Source organism: Saimiri boliviensis, chromosome 3 (assembly GCF_048565385.1).
Source record: "Saimiri boliviensis isolate mSaiBol1 chromosome 3, mSaiBol1.pri, whole genome shotgun sequence".
NCBI lineage: Eukaryota > Metazoa > Chordata > Mammalia > Primates > Cebidae > Saimiri > Saimiri boliviensis.
The window spans coordinates 79,597,126-79,611,442 of record NC_133451.1 but is presented as its reverse complement, the minus strand read 5'-3'; positions in this window follow the sequence as shown (position 1 = coordinate 79,611,442).

Here is a 14,317-nt window from a genome sequence, read left to right as displayed (position 1 = left end):
TCCAAAGGACCTATACTACCCTCATGATTTCCCTCATGATCATGCTACCCTCATGATTTCCTAGATATGAGAGTACAGTGGGCTTGTGAAGGAGGCCATACATAATTCAAGAGGGAGATTCCTAAGGTGAAGCCCAAATTGAGAGCAGCCAGCCAGCCTAACTATAACTCCTGCACAAACAGACAAAGCACTGTAAGAACTTAAGTTGAGGCAAAGCGGTGGAAACAAGGGACTTAGACTTGAAGGAGTTGGCTGGTGTGGTGCGGTGGCTCACGCCTGTAATCCTAACACTTTGGGGAGGCTGAGGTGGGTAGATCACTTGAGGTCAGAAGTTTAAGACCAGCCTGGCCACCATAGTGAAACCATGTCTCTGCTAAAAATACAAAATTACTAAAAATACAAAAATTAGCTGGGCATCGTGATATGTGCCTGTAATCCCAGCTGTTTGGGAGGCTAGGCAGGAGAATTGCTTGACTCGGGGAGGCAGAGGTTGTAGTGTCCGAGATCACGCCACTGGGCGACAGAGCGAGAATCTGTCTCAAAAAAAGACTTGAAGAAGTGGGTCTGAAGTGGAGAGTGGGAAGTAAAGTTGGTGGAATTCCATGAGCTGTCCGAACGTCACCATACATATTATTTAATAGTCCACGGACTAAAACACCATAGATATTTTTATAATCATCTTCAGCCTTTTAAGGGGAACGATCTCTTAGAGGTACTTCTTTTATATATTAATATTATGATAGTCTCTTCATTGGTTTTTGGTTCTCAAATCTTTACCTTTAGTGTACATCTTATATTCTAGTTTTAGGTTACTTTCCTTAAAACAATTTCTTTATCCATGCCTATTCCCTATTCAAAATTGCATTGACTCTCTTTTCCCCAACAAATCAAAATTCTTTGCCTAGCAATGGAAGCCTTCTAAACATGTATATAACCCAGTAATTACTTATATACAGCCCTCATTTCAGGGAAACCAGACTATTTAGTACTTATAACACACAATCGGTGAAGCCTCACACCATTCTGATGTTATTCCTATATCATTCCCCTTCACAGAAATAACACCTTCAATTTTCTTTGTAAGTATAAAGCTTCCAGATTTCCTAGGCTGTGTTAAAAACTGTCTGCGTTTTCTTTTGTAACTTACCAGCTGACTGCCATAGCCATTAGAAACCACCACAACATCTGCAACAGCCACTGCTACCATTTGTTGAGCTTTATTAAATGCTGAGTACATGCACTGGCTGGTTTAATGTCTTATTTAATCCTTATTTGTTATTAGTAAATTCTTTGGATCCTCAGATCCTAAACATGGTGTTATGCGTATAACAGATTTTGTACTGATGCTTCAGCATTTTAAGAATGAGAAGGTCATTGGAATTAGGCTATTTAAATTATTTTCTTCTACTAGTTTCACCTGAATTTTTTCCATAAAATGTTTATGTGAGAATAATGAGGAAAATTCTTAGAATGTTACCATCTCAGAATGCCTTTTGTCTTCATAATTGCTTCTCCAGGTAATATATGTTGTACTCTAAGGTATTTTGAATGCATTGTGATGCTAATATATGTGTAAATATCATAAAGGGACTATAACTACCATATTCATTTTAGTTGTATGATGTCTGAAGTGAGAATCCAGGAGAAGAGAGAATTAATGTCAGTGGAAAAGAATAAAGCTAATGAGAAAATAAACTTTACCTTTCAACCATCAGAAAGTCCATTAGCAAATAACAACAAAGAAGAGAGAAGGAATGAAAATTCATTAAAAAAATCTTATGCCCTCCTTAGTGTGTTTTGCTTCCTAATGTAATTTCTGTTCACTAGGATTTTCCAATTTTCATTACCTTAACAGGCTGTTCTCATTTCGAAAGCTCTCCCAGTTGAGTTTCACATACCTTCATGTGTATCATATACCCTTAACACTTTTCACCTTTTTGTTTGTATGCCTGCCGGTCTGTTTTGAAACTTACTTTAGAGAATGTGTTAAATATCCTACCTTATAGTACACTAAAGATAATTATGTCCTTGTTGGCTTACTAAGTGTGCCAATGATGTTAATCTATGTAAGGATTAAAATCATGGGTTATTTGTAAAAGAGAAGGAAGCCATTCTGATTTCCTATGTTATTCTCATAGGCATACCAGGAAGCAGATGTAGTATGTTGTCATTTTTTCTTGTTTTGTTGGCATAATGGAATGAAGGTGCAAGAAACATACTGCCACCCCACAGCACATCCTTCTTTGTCACCTGTGCCTGCTAATTTACCATTAACAAGTCATTCCCACATGTTAGGCATTGCTTTCTATTTTTATCTTTTTTAAAAATGCAAGTACTCTTAAGGTATAACACATTAAGTGTGTTCCCTAACACTTCATTCATTCATTCAGTTAAAACTTGAAAAATGCCTGTATGTTGTAGGTTCCTTGTAGATAGGAGCAACATAGCTGTAAACTTGACAGGTGAGGCCTTGCCCTTAAGTGCTGACATTCTAATGTCAGCGACACATGACCAATAAACACTCAAATGATGTAACAAAATAGTTAACTGATGGAAGGAAGCTGTAAGGGAAATAGGGTAATGCCATAGGTAATACAATGGGGCTAATGAGTGAGAAGGACCACTTTAGGCATTAAGGTACTTCTCTGAGGAATTGGTATTTGGGAAATCATGTAAAAGGCCTTGAGACTGGCCACAAAGGAGTGAGGCTGGAGTACAGTAAGCATGGAGTGCTGGTGGTGGTGACAGTGGTGGCACCTGATGGGAACAAAAACCAGATCCCTTAGGGCCTTGTCAATCATGGTAAGGAATCCAGGCTTTATTTTATGAGCAATGGGAAGCCACCGGTGGGATTTAATTGGAGGAATGGCACAATCCTACCTATGCTTTAAAACTCACTCTGGCTGTGGTGTGGAACATATTTGCAACTTGTTAGTGGTAGGCTGAGATCTACCCACAGGCATTCTGCTCCAGCACCCAGGTTCTTCCTGACTGCACCACACCATTTCCTTGCATTTGTGCTTTATATTCCCTGTGCCTGGAGCAGCCTCCTTCCTCCCCGAGCCACCCATTCTCCAGCTGGCAAATTCCTACTTTCTTTTTTAGATATAAGCTCAGATGCTACCTCCTCTATAAAGACGATGACTCTATAGTTTATCATCCTCACTAAGACACTTGAGAGTGTGCAAGAGGGCACTATTAGAAACTCTGCTAAATATATGCAAAATCGACTGTCTCAACCAAACAGTGATATGTGGCTACCTTTGCTTCCAAGTGGCTTTTACTTATTTACTTATTTTGTAGAGAATTTATAATTTATTGTTATTAAACATAAGAAATACCCACTAATCCAAAGCAATATAATCAAGTGCTAGGTATTGTTGTCAGTCAGTGTACCAAGAAACAAACAAACAGGCAAAAAAGTGATAGAACTTGGGGAAATGACCCAGAAGACTGAGAAGCCTATTTTTCATTTTAACTAAACACATGCACATACACATGTGTGATTATTTCATTCAAAAGTAGATTTTGTATATGTAAATTTTTAATTTTTTTTTTCTGAGACAGAGTCTTACTCTGTTGACCAGGCTGGAGTGCAGTGGCACGATCTCGGCTCACTGCAACCTCTGCCTCCTGGGTTCAAGTGATTCTCCTGTCTCAGCCTCCTGAGTAACTGGGGTTACAGGAGCCTGTCACCGTGCCTAGCTAATTTTTATATTTTTAGTAGAAATGAGGTTTCACCATGTTGGCCAGGCTAGTCTCATATTCCTGACCTCAGATGTTCTGCGCACTTTGGTCTTCCGAAGTGCTGGGATTACAGGTGTGAGTCACTGCACCTGGCCCTTAAATTTTTTTTTGACAGAGTCTCTGTCACCCAGGCTGGAATGCAGTGGCATGATCGTGGCTCACTGCAGCCTTGACCTCCAGGCTCAAGAGATGCTCCCACTTCAGCCCCCTGAGTAGCTGGGAACACAGGTGTGTGCTACCATGCTTGGCTAATATTTTGTACTTTTTGTAGAGTCAGATTCTCTCCACGTTGCTCAGGGCTGTCTCAAACTCTTGAACTCAAGTGATCTCCCCACCTCAGCCTCCCAAAGTGCTGGGATTATAGGTGTGAGCCTCTGTGCACAGCCAAAAATTGAGTTTTTAAAGGCAGCTATCTTAATTTAGTTTTTCATTAGTTGTTTGGGGCACCATTATTCCCTGGCCCTACTAGATACTGACAAGGCCCTCAATGGAAGTACCTATGGCTAATATAAAAGTTCTAATGACAGGAACTTGTTCCTCAATAATATAAAATAAATATTTAGATCTGTACTTGGTTCATTTCTGAATGAGATATTATTTGGTACGCATTGTATTCCTATACCTAGAAAAGTAGACTAGGGTTTGAGAATTGGGCTTACATGTGTGTCATGCAGATGATCACACCAGGCACATATCTGTTCCTCAAATCTACCTAACTCTCTGCCTCTCAAGTGAAATGCAGCTCCTTAACAAACATTTATAGTATATGTATTGTAATTACCTTTAATGACCTGTATCCTTTGGTAGCCACTCAGGTTTTTAGAATAATAATCAGGTCTTATTTATTTTTTGTTTGTCTCAGTGGATGTTGTAGCACTTGGCACATAGTCACTGACATTCCAGATTTTAGCTGTAGAAAAAATGAGTGAATGCATCTCTACTGAGAACAAAATGTTATGAGTACAGGAGCTACAATGATGACTAAGATATAGTTGCAAGTTCTTCCTTGGGTCCTTACTTCTTTAATTTTCAAAATTTTCTTTAAAAATTCAAATGCCTCTTGTAGAACTATTCTCTAATTTATTGTCATGGGTATTGGCTGATGCCACTGAACAAGAAAGATTTCTAGGAAGGAATATAAGAGAAAATAGACCAGAAAATAGCACACTGAGAGGTTATTTGAAGCTTTATGGATTTTTCTCTAATGTCAATTGAACATTCTCTTATACAACATTATTTAATTTTCATTAAAAAATTATCAATATTGGTGAATTTGAAATTCAAGTCAAGTACATACAAAAACTAAATACCAAGTGATAAGCAACTCAATTTTGCTACTTATCAGTACATTAATTTTGTTTGAAATGAGCTGATTTAAAGTGCAAATGCCTCAAATTTGATGGTATAGTCATTTGATTTGAGTCCCTCAATGTAATTAGGTAAGATAAATGCTATATGATAAGTTGTTATGTATGTAATTTTTGTGTACAATAATGTATATATACATCATGCCATAGAGATAAATTGTTAGATTTGTATGCATGGTAATATTTCACATATGGTATTTAATTTATAAAATGAATGCTTTAATTATTTTACTACCCTCAAAGGAGGAAGGAAAGCAAAACCAATAAAATTGATAAAAACATAGAGATACGATAAGGAAATACTTTTTCATTTAAAAAATGACACATTTTTATAGCCATAGCTATTCTTTAAAGCCAGTAGAGTTTTTTTTTTTTTTAAATTTATTTTATTTCAACAGTTTTTGGAGAACAGATGGTTTTTGGTTACATGAATAAATTCTTTAGTGCTGATTTCTGAGATTTTGTTGTACCCATCACCCGAGCAGTGTGCACTGCAGCCAATGTGTAGTTTGTTACACCCCATCTCCTTTCACCCTTCCCTTTCTAGTCCCCAAAGTTCGTTATACCATTCTTACACCTTTGCATCCTCATAGCTTAGCTCCCATATGATATTTGGGTTTCCATTCCTGAGTTACTTCACTTAGCATACGGGTCTCAAACTCCATCCTGGTTGCTGCAAATGCCATTATTTTATTCCCTATTATGGCTAAGTAGTATTCCATGGTGTATGTATACTACATTTTCTTTCTTTTTTTTTGAGATGGAGTTTTGCTCTTTTCGCCCAGGCTGGAGTGCAATGGTATGATCTCAGCTCACCACAACATCCACCTCCTGGGTTCAAGCAATTCTTCTGCCCCAGTCTCCCGAGTAGGTAGGATTACAGGCATGCACCACCACAACTAGCTACTTTTGTATTTTTAGTACAGACAGGGTTTCTCCATGTTGGTCGGGCTGATCTTGAACTCCTTACCTCAGGTGATCTCCTACTTCAGCCTCCCAAAGTGCTGGGATTACAGGTGTGAGCCACTGTGCCCAGCTGTATACTACATTCTCTTTATCCACTTGTTGGCTGATGGGCATTTAGGCTGCTTCCATATTTTTGCACTTGTGAACTTCGTTGCTATAAACATGCATGTGCAGTGTCTTTTTCACATAATGCCAGAGAGATATTTTTGTATTTGTGAAGACTTCTTGAATAGGTCTTGCAAACATTCTGCTGTTACAGTTTTGTGATAAGTAGGTCGAATTGATCAAGCCTCTAGGAAGACTATTAAAAACTAAAGGAGGAGGGAGGAACATTTTATAGTAGAATGTTTTGAGTAGTTTGCAGTTGCTAATTTTAGCTTATAATTTATTAGATCTTCTTGATGAATCTGAAGTTATTGCTTTGGTGCATTTCATAACAAATGATTTTGCCCAAAGTCTTTAGTAAACATTTAATTTTAATTTTAATCTCTTTATAGTTGATGCATAAAAATGGAACACTTCCCATGACACTGGAAAAAAAAGTACACAAGTTTAGAAAACATGGGTTTAAAGAGGAAACACCATCTTTGATGGTGATTTAGAAATGGCAAACACACACAGAGGAAATAACTCTCCAGGTTAAAAAAAATACTCATTTGTTTTTTCTTAGGTACATGCTCTCAATATGCTGTTAAATCAAGTTATTCAACAAGTGTTTATTGACTACTGTGTGCCTTTGTGTGCACACTATTAATCATAATCTCCAATGACATTTACTGAATGTGCACTGTGTGTAGATTATTGTACTAGAGGGAGTTAGTGATTTTTTTTATTTGTAGCAGATGCAGGTTCTGCTGTGCATTTTGGGGCTTAATGATTTACTGACATAGGCTGTAGTCTCTTCAGAGAAAAGGGTTAGTTCAGGATGTAACAAGGTCATCTGAAACAAATAAATAGCTTTGTAACAGAGAAAAATTTCTACATTTCGGGCCAAATTTTGGAAAAGCTATTTCATATATATATTTTTTTCTAAAATTCTCCCATCTACTTTTTGAAGAGCATAGCTATTCAAAGGAGAGAATCTTCAAAGGAGAGAAGAGCAATTTGGGAAAGGTCAGTAAAACCCTCTAGGTGGGGCAGCAGGAACTGCCTTGAGCATGCTAGAAATCCAATGGAATCTCAAAAAGTGTGAGTAAGTTCTCAGAGGATCCCTATATTCCTTTAAACAACCTCAGAAATCAGGTGTAAGTGGACATTAAACATAACACGTCAATCCAGTCTTGTTCAACTCTATTAGAATGCAGTTTCTGTGGTTAAATGACTTCTGCTGAATTAACTAGACCTTGGACCATAGCTTTCAACATGTTAAATAATCATATAGGCAGGAAAATTAATAAAGTGATACATTTTGAAGACAGTCTATATTTTTGGAAATTAAAAAAATCTAGGTTTTTAAAATTGCATCTACACACACAACCTGCCAAGGATAATCGGAGCAACTTAAAAAAAAACCCCATTAAATGTAAATGAATAATATCAATAACAAAAACTCAGCCATACTTATTTAGTTATTCAAATAATTGATATTGAAGGGCTTTTTTAAAAGGGAGTATGGATTTTTAATAGAAGTCTCTAGAATTTTTATTGTAAACAGTGCTGCAATGAACATTCGTGTGCACTGGAACCAACCCAAATGCCCAACGATGATAGACTGGATAGGGAAAATGTGGTACATATACACCATGGAATATTACGCAGCCATCAAAAAGGATGAGTTCACGTCCTTTGTAGGGACATGGATGAACCTGGAAACCATCATTCTCAGCAAACTGACACAAGAGCAGAAAATCAAACACCGTATATTCTCACTCATAGGTGGGTGCTGAACAATGAGAACACAAGGACACAGGGAGGGGAGCACTACACACTGGGGTCCGTTGGGGGGAAATGGGGGAGGGGCGGGGGGTGGGGAAGTGGGAAGAGATAGCATGGGGAGAAATGACAGATACAGGTGAGGGGACGGAAGGCAGCAAACCACACTGCCATGTGTGTACCTATGCAACAATCTTGCATGTTCATCACATGTACCCCGAAACCTAAAATGCAATAAAATAAAAAAAAAAAAAAAGAAATCTCTAGAATTTTTAAATTCTACTTTTAAAATAAATTTTAAAATTATACAAATAGCAAACTTTCATTTTACAAAATTAACAAATACAAATGTAAAAAAGAGAAGGAAAATGGCAAAAAGAAGCTTTACTAATTCTACGAGTACCAGGTAACCATTGTTTAAATTTTGCTGTATTTATGATCTTATTTCTATGTGTACATGTAGACATAAGCAGTTAATGCAGGTGTTCTCTTAGAGTACTGAAGAGGAGGGGAGTGGGTGGGCAGTGTAGGTGGCACCGGTCATCCCAAATATAACCCACCTATGTGACAATTCCAGCAGCAGGTCTTAAAAGAGAGGCTCTTGAGGTAGTGGGAGGAAAGCAGTAATTCCACTCGTGGTCCCAACATTCCAAGTATCTTCCTTTTGGTTCCAGGCTGGATATTTCTAGCAGCCTAGGAATTTATTTCTTAAGAAGAATGTGTCTGGTGGCGAATTTATTTTGGAACTCCCTCTGGAGCAAGATTTAGCTGCTTCTGAGCTCTTACATCTGTTGCATGCGTAGGAAAGCCAACGATGCAATTTGAATGAGGAAGGCACACACTGAGGTAGCTTCATGTACCAGGTCTTACTCCTCTTAAAATATGCCCCAACCAGACCTTGTCATCAGCAGCAGGAGATTAATCCTCCCTGGCTAATGCCCTAAAAGGAATTCTGGGACAGATGATGAGAGATATAGACAGTATCCTTCCATCCTTTTCCACAAGATCTGTGTTTATGAAGTAATAACAATAACAGGAACACAATCAATGAGGACTTTCTTCATGCCCAGCCCTAGACTCATTAATGCATTCAGTTTTCACCACACCTCATGAGAGTTCCTATATCAGTCTGCTCAGGCTGCCATCGCAAGATACACAGAGTTGGGGAGCTTATACAACAGAAATTTATTTCTCACAGTTCTGGAGGCTGGAAGTCCAAAGGGTTGGTGTCTGGTGAGTCCTCTCTCCTTGGCTTGCAGATGGCTGCCTTCTTACTGTGTCCTCACATGGTGTTTTCCTTGTGCATGTGAATCCTTGGTATCTCCTCTTGTTATAAGGACACCAGTCATATGAAATTAAAGTCCTGCCCTTATGACCTTATTTAACATTAATTGCCTCTTTAGAGGCCCCATCTCCTGAAGCAGCCATACTGGGAATTTAGGGCTTCAACATATGCATTTTGGGAAGACACAATTCAGTTTATAACAGTGGTACTATTATCATCCACATTTTACAGAAGAGGAAGAAGATTTTATTTTACCAAGATCATGCAGCTAGGCGATGATAAAATTTAAATCGAACTTTATGTAACCTGGAGTGCATATTCTGGACCACCACACACTACACCCATGAGATGCAATTTGGGTACATAGTTCTCTCTCAAGTTCCATTCTATTCTATTACTATTGTAAGTTCCTGTAAGATTCTGACATTAGGCTGTCCTTCAGTTTTAGTTTTCAAGGTTATTTTGAATTTTTAGCACTCTTTTTGGTCTCCTGAATATTTTTGTGAGAATATGAGAGAAAATGCAGGTCACCAGTAAATAATTTTGAGCCATTTGGGCTGGCTAATTCCAGATATCAACTGTATGTTGTAGGGGGAGAAAAAAACTAACTTTGTAATGGTATCAAATCTGTAGCTTTTCTCACAAGATTATAGCAGGAATACTTTACCCCAAGTAAAATGCCTGCTTACTACCTATTTTCTATTGGTCTTACTAGTTCTTTGTTGAAGAGAACAAAGCATCAGAAATTCACAATATCCATGTTTCCTCAGTTATCAACAGCTCTGTTGTGTAATAATGCTGCCTTACAGTTTTTCATAGAACTCTATTTGCTCCTAAAAGAATTATAATTCTGAAGTTATGAGACAAAAAAAAACCACACTGAAAGTTAAGTTGACATTTCAATGCCTCTTTAGTTTTCTGGAGTCGTTGACAATGTGGATTAGAATGGGCTGTTGCTAGCAGTTTCCAGTTCTGAACTGGCATGATCACAGAGCATAGGATCTTGTCAACCACTGCATGATGAGTCTACAAGGCATTTGCCAGATAAAATGCCATTTTTTTTTTTTTGAGACCGTGTGTTGGTCTGTTGCAGCCTTGACCTCCAGGGTCAAGCAATCCTTTGACCTCAGCCTTCTCTGAGTAGCTGGGAATACAGGCACATGCCACACAGCTGGCTAATTTTTTTATTTGTTGTAGAGACAGGGTATCCCTATTTTGTTATCACAAACAAGCTTTTAATGGTGCTCAGAGGGTGGAATGCAATGATTGGCTTAGCTGAGGTTATGTGCCCCATTCCTGGAGCTGGAAGTAAACCCAGCTGTTCTAGGACAACATGGATGTTATGTCATGGATGAAGGATAAAATGGTTGTTAGGATGATTGCCAAAATATCCAATTGTATTCATAAATACCCTTTTAGGGTACTTGAACCAAAACTTAAAAGTAAAAGGGATCTGGGGTCTACTTAAGTTCCACTAGATCAGTTAGGAAGTATTAGCTTGTATCAAAAGAAAAAACTAGCACAGACTGGCCAAAATAATAGGAACAGGAAATTTATTTAAAAAATTGGGATGTTCATTGCTATGTGGACTTCAGGCATAATTTGATCAACATACAAAGTCATCCAGCAATTATTTTGACTGTACACTTCTCTGTGTGTCTACTTCTGCAGCTTTCTTTATGGTAATAAAGTGGATAGAGATTGGTGTGCCAGGAATTTCTAGCATAAGGCCTGAGATTTTACCTGTTCGACTAGACTAGATCACATGTGCGCCAGTGAGCCCTGAATAGTGCTCAGAGGGCAAAATGCAGCGATTGGCTTAGCTGAGGTTTTGCACTCCACTCCTGGAGCTAGTGGTGAAGCCAGCTGTTCTAGAACCGCAGGGATGTTACATCATGGATGAGGGGTAGAATGGTTGTTACGATGACTACCAAAATATTCAATTGTATTCATAAATACTGTTTTTAGGGGACCTTAACCAAAACAAAAGCAAAAGGGATTATTTGAAAATAAGCTATGTTTGCCAGGCCTGAAATTATGGCCAGATTTTTCAATAAATTAGAATGAAACATATACAACTAATTGATAATCTTCCCCACATTTTAAAAAAGCCACACAAATGAGATTCATGTGATCATTTATTCATTCATTCAAAGAATTTTTCTTTCAAATATTTCATATTTTATTACATTTATACTTTAGTATCACTTAATTTCTTTTTAAAATTTATTTTAATTTTTTTACATTCACAAATTTTATAAACATTAATTGAGCACCTATTATGTGCTCAGACCATGACTAGGATCTAGAGATTAAGGGGCTCCACCATTTAATAGGGAAGACAGACAGATGAACAGATATTTCAATATGCTAAGTGTAATTTGACAATATAGCAAAGTAATTGGCATCATGAACTCTGCTGACAGACTAACTGAATTCAAATTCTAGCATTGCCTTTCATTCAGTGGATGACATTGGTAGACAAAATCTGTGAGCCTCTCCACTCTGCACTCACCTTTTTTTCTCCTGTAAGTATGGAGAAATATCTCTTTTTCTCTGTATGTTCTCTTGATTTTATTTCCTCTGCCCATTTTCTCAGGAGCATTTGCTTTCTGAACCTTAGCTTCTTTTCAACAAAGTTGGGAGAATAATAGTACTTCTTTTTATAAGGATGTTCTAAATGTTAAATATAGTAATACATGTCAAAGATTTAATGCAAAGTCTGGCAGATAAGAAGTTCTGAAGAAATGTATAGGGTAAATGCACCTATAGCAATAACTCAAGCTTACCTTAGCATGACCTAGTATGGCAGAAGCACCTGAATGTGTGTTCTGAGCTAGGGAATGCAGAAGTGACCATACTAGAGATTCAATTCTTGTCTATTAGAAACATGTGAGCCCCTATCTTATCCTGTGGAACGTAGGTTGTACAGGGGATTGAGGCCCTGAGTTCTGGGTTAAATTGTCAGGTTGGATTGTAAGTGAAGACCATTAAGGAGAGGGTGTTAAATTAAAATGCAATATTAATTCATGCTGTTTGTAAGCGCTTCCAATTTTCCTGTCCAGCCCACCACCACTGGGCTGTGCAGTTATCTTGTCTAGCCTGCTGCCACTGCACCATTTCTGTAATTAAGATGGTTCTCCTGTCCAGCCTGCTACCACTGGACTCTTTCTGCTCTATGTAAGCCCCTAATAAAACCCCATGTCTTTTTTTGCTGGCTCTGGCTCTCAGGCCTCTTGAATTTGGTGCCTTTCCTGTTGAGGTTAACAGGAGTTTGGCATAATAGTGGCTATAACTGTTTATGGCAGAGCTGTGTTCTGTGTTCAGTGCAGAGAACTGGAATTGAATTCATTCCTTTTATTCTCTCTTATCTGACTGATTCCCACTAATACCTGACGATTCACCTACCCCACCTCCTACGCTGAGTTGTGTTAAAATGACTCTTCATTATATTTGAGTAGCTCACTAACCCTATTGTACAGCATACCTAATATAGAGGGTTATATCTTCTTGTTCAGTTCCCTTTCTGACTATATCATAATCTAGTGGTTCTTGGACTTTAGCTTGCAGCAGAATAGCTGGATCCAACTCCAGGATTTCTAATTCAGTAGGTCTGCGATAGGACCTTGAGGATTTGCATTTCTTACAATTTCCAGATGAAGCTAGTCAAGGGGCCACACTTTGATTAGCACTGCTATAAGCTATTGGAAGGCTTATCCAACCAAACTTGCCACAGCGAAAGCCAAAGCACTATGCTTTTTGTTGCCAGCAAAATTGTTGTCCATATATAAGTTCTCTCCTTTACCTGTATTCTTCTGAAAGGTCTAGCAGTCCTCTTAGATGATAGTCTTATATTAATCATTTACACTTTTGTGTAATTATACCAGACAGTGCTCAGGTGGTTGCAGGTTTGCTTTCTTACCTATTTCTTCTGTTTGGTCAGATAAAAAGATGCTTGCAAATTATAAAGCACAACAAAGATGTGAGTTATTGTAGTATTTGGAAGATGATAATGAATTCTAACATTTTTCTTCCAGCTATTGAGCTAAAAGCATTAACTCACTCAATTCTAACAAGACAGCTACGAACAGAGATTCTACTCTTTGCTTATTACAGATGAGGAAATTGACTCTTAGCTTAGGTCACAGAAGTAATCATCTAGATCTCTGCCAGCTAAGAACTATGTTGCTAGGACAAGGTAAAAGAGAGTGACTGAGTCTGTGAAAAATATGATGCCCATATATTCTGGTGGCTCTAAAAGTTGGGCATTTATGATATATGTGAAAAATTACCTTTAAGTGCTCAAATATTTGTGAGTAGACTTGCTAGTATGTTGAATATTTGGGAGCAATTATATGTGTGTTGCATCAACATTAAAGTTTGTATTTGGTTCCTTTAAGGTTGGTAAGAATTCTGGAACTTGGAGTTTTTGAAACCAAATTATACTGACATCTCTTTGGACTAAGATCAAATGCTTTAGAGAATATATTGGAGGTATTAATGTTCAACAGATCACAGCCAACTTCATCTTTAACTGTTATTTGAGGTGTATAGCCAATTGTACACATCACTCATTATTACAGCATACTATACAGTCAATTCCTTTAGTTTTAACAACACATTCTGTTGCTATATAAAATTATATAAAATATGAGAGATCATCTTACCTATCATGATTATTAAGCTTGTAACTGGTTATGTCAGACCCAGAAATCAAGAACACCAGCTAGATTGGTTCAAATAAGAAAGGCCCAGAGGAGACTAATCCAATCAGAGACATGGAACTCAGTGTTTGAAAACCATGAGAGCAGGCAATAAGCAACTGAGTGTAGTTACTGCTACCTGCTAATGCCTATAGAGTGCTCATTATGTTTTGGGATGCATGCCAAACTCCTGGGATCATGGGATTTTCTCATTTAGTCTAAGTAAATCATTCAATGAAGTAGGTAATATCACTATTCCATTTCCTTATTCAAGGTTACAGAATTAGCAATTATATAATTATAATATTATATTATATATATTATAGCATAGGGATTTGAATCAGACTGCCTGTCTACAAAGCAGGAGCCTCAAACTG